Consider the following 3,844-nt stretch of genomic DNA (forward strand, 5'->3'; position numbering starts at 1 on the left):
GCTTATGACCGCTTCCAAAGAAATGGTCGGCATAGCAAAATCCCAACCAAGAAAGAACCAATCACAATGCTTGCATTTACCTCAAAACTACCTTACCACAGGAGGAAAAGCCGGCATGGCAAGTAACCCCCCACCCTTAGCTCAAGCTCTAGATCTGCAAATGATTACCACAATATTTTCTGTAGTTGAATGATAATTGAGCTAATTATGTGCCTTACTGTGAGTACAATAGTTATGCAAAGTTTAATTATGGCTTTAGAAATCAGTCATGTTCAGAGAAATTATTGGCACAGGATTTGGGTAAAATGTTGTTTATTGTCATTATTGAGAGCTTACTGAACACAGGCTGACCAGAGTGCACCTCAGGCTAAATGACATACCATCGTAGCTTACTAGTTAGTATGACGAGTTGTGTAGTTAGTGTCAAGAGAATTTGGTAAGCCTATTTATGGTTAGCTCTCACAAGCAGAAATGATAACATGCTATTTTCAAAACAAAATAGAAAATAGAGCTAACTATTGTTACCTATTACCATTAATTATCTGAAAATAAAAGTCCTGCCTTCCACATTGTGTACACTGTGTGACATTGCAAATCTTCTAATTTGCATAATCTAAAAAAATAATTTAAACTGGAAAAATGAGACAAGGTATTACAAAGTCATAAATGCTATTGCCCTCATTTTTTGAATGACCTTTACAAAAGAGTGATAAATGTAATTTTTTGGATTATAGGGTCTATAACTCAATCAATAAGACTGGAATTTTGCCGAGTGGTGAAGCATTTGAATCAAAAACCCTCTGAGGGGAGTCTGAATGTCTGCCAAAAACATCTACTTTGTGTACAAAATACAGATGACATAAAATAATGGAAACAGGCGACAAGAAACAATATCGCACCAAAATATAATGTCTTGCAAACAGTGGTTAATAAACAATACTTATGTTACCATTTGTGTCTGGTGCCCCAAGAAGTAGCCATATTAAATTAAAGATGAACTGTCCAACTTAAAGTAAGATTGGTTATTTAATAGTAATACATAGCAACCTAGCAACCTTTGTAGCTTTCTTAATTGTTGTTGATAGAAGAATCCTCCTTACAAGAAGGGGTTTCTCTCCACCAACTAAAACATTCACTAATTAGCAGGTAGTTTGACGGGAATACTCTGGGTGAATGGTGAATGAGGGGAATTCTGTTGGTGAATTTTAAGGGTTTGTCTGTAGAATGAGGGGGAGAAATTTACAAACTCAAGCAAACTCTCAACCCCAAAATAAGGTTAACAAATGAAACAAACTCTGGGTGAAATTAAAAACTTGATCACAGAAACAGCCAGATAGTACATGTATGAAAAACTGAATCACGTAGGAGGGATTAACAAATACTTGACCCTGAAAATTATTCAGCAGGAGTGGCCGGCTTGGTGGTGATGTGTTCAAAAAGGCTTGGGGTGTATGAGGCCACCTAAGCAGAAACAGCCACAAGTCAAAAAGGGACCTTGCCGAGTGCTGGAATATGTATGTTCTGTTGTTTCGTTGATTGTTTCATTGGCCCTGAAAAGCCCCTATGGGGAGCGGTCAATTAAGTATGTATTGCACGGTGTGTATGTATACTCAGTAGATTAAGGCCTTTTATTGACACCTTGAAAACAATATGAAACAGAGAGTTACTGTATTGATATGTAATATATTTAATTGATTGAGTAAAAGGGCTTAAAGATCAGCCACAATTTCTTTTTTAATAAGCCCTCAGACCCCCAAAAATAGATGCCTGTGATCCTTGAGTGTGAAATGGTCATGCTATATTTTTTAAGGTCTCTGTGCGGTGTTGCTAGTCAAGCCTAACAATAAATACAGTCATTGTTATTTTTAGGGTATGTTCGACGGCTTATGCTTTTAATTATTTTATTTATGTTTCACACAGTGGAACAAAATGTGATCATATTGATCAGCCACAGGTTAGCTTATTTGTTTGTGTCCAAACTGCACAAAGGCAAAGAAAACAATATGGGGTTTGGGAGAGGATGGGGAGTCTTAATTAAAACGTAGCAGTAGTGACAGGCTACAAATTGCTTTTCCTCATGGGAGGATATTCTGCAAGGAACTGGAATCATTGCTTTGTCCTCAGTTGGTACAAAATATGAAGGAGTTGCCATGGAATAGTATGACTTTTTTGCATGGTCATACCTAACGGGGCAAGCACATGGTATTTACAATAACTTATCAGTTTTGCATTGTTTTGCTGTGATCCATTTTAAGTCTTGTCTATATATTACCTTGAGATCAATTGTTTGCCATGTTATGAAGTGTTCTGACACATCTGTCCTTCTGTGGAATGTTTGTTGAAGCTCTTTTTTTCCAGGCTTTTAAGTAATTAAGTACTAGGTTTAAGTTGGTAACACGTTGATCTGTTATTGACTGCAGTGGACTGTATCTTTGAAGACATTCCAAAGCATTTCACATTTTCATAAATTCTTGTGTCTTTTCTGTGGTGTTGTTTTCATGCAAAGCCATGTATTTGCAAACTTTTTCGGACAGCAAGCTTTACTCGTATTTCATTTAAATTATCAAGATGAACTTACAAGCGCCCTGACTAAACCGTATTTGTTGTTTGTTGATTTTTCCAAGCGGGTGAAATCTTGAAAATAGTGTTTTACTGTCGGTAAAATTGACTGCGGCTGGCGATTCGTCGCGAGCGATTTTAAGTGAGCAAGTTTGAAGTTCTGAAACGCTGCTATATCCAAATATATCCAGCTGGTTTTTTACTATGTTATGTAAAAGCTGTCGATCTTCAACATATGTAAAATTTAGAGTGGAGTAATGTGGAGTACTCCTAAAAGAAGCAGCGGAACATGGCTTGGTCACGATAAGCGGGACATAGCTGCATTCGACACAGTCTTACTTCACTCAAATTTGAGCAGCTTACGATGAAAATACTTGAGTTATATTCCAACAGACAAAATAGTATTGAGTTTTGGGTCAAAAATATCAAAAAGGCCTTTGAATAATACACTACTGGTGGCCCAAAAATAAAGAAAGAAAACTATATTTCCGGTTCTTCGAGAGGATATTTTTGGCAGCCATTAATTGCACCGGAAGCGCGGAAGGAGCGCTCGTGCCAGTCCTTCTCCGCATCACACATCGGACCAAGAGCGGACTGCCCGTTTCACCGTCCTATGTATAAGCGCCCTGGTTTCAACACTTAGATGACGCTCTTTAGATCGAATGACGCTACAACACTGTATCACGTAATAGCAATTTTATGGTACCATATGAAACACCGACTATTTCCAAACAAGATGTGATCATTATTGTGATTTAATAAGTTACCTTGGCAACGGGAAAGCCCAGCAAAAACACCCTATATTTTGGATTTAGTTGCTCATATCTCAAAAACGAGCTCGATGACCCCCCTTTTTTATTGCTGAAAAGTGATTAGAAGGCCACAGTGAAACTTTCGGCAAAGTTTCGAAAAAATCTAAATGAATAAAGGGGGTAGTTTCTAAAGAAACTGTGGTGCTGCGTCGGTGGAGAAGTGATACACAAAAAATTGGTTTCATCAAACGAGTTGATGATGTAAATTGACCACCGTACAGGGATTCTAAAACCTGACGTTTGGAGCGTTAGCCCTTCGTCAGAGCGAATCGAGGAATTATGGGTTGTGTGTAATTTTTATAGTGGAGTAGGAGCTACGCTATTAGTGGTAATATGCATCTAAGCCAGTCGCTCGTCATTTTAATACCACCAATAACGTAGCTCCTACTTCACTATAAAAATTACACACAACCAGGTGCTAATGCTCGAAACGTCAGCTCTTAGAATCCCTGTACGGTGGTCAATTTACATTA

This window comes from Montipora foliosa, chromosome 13 (genome assembly GCF_036669935.1).
Source record: "Montipora foliosa isolate CH-2021 chromosome 13, ASM3666993v2, whole genome shotgun sequence".
Lineage (NCBI taxonomy): Eukaryota > Metazoa > Cnidaria > Anthozoa > Scleractinia > Acroporidae > Montipora > Montipora foliosa.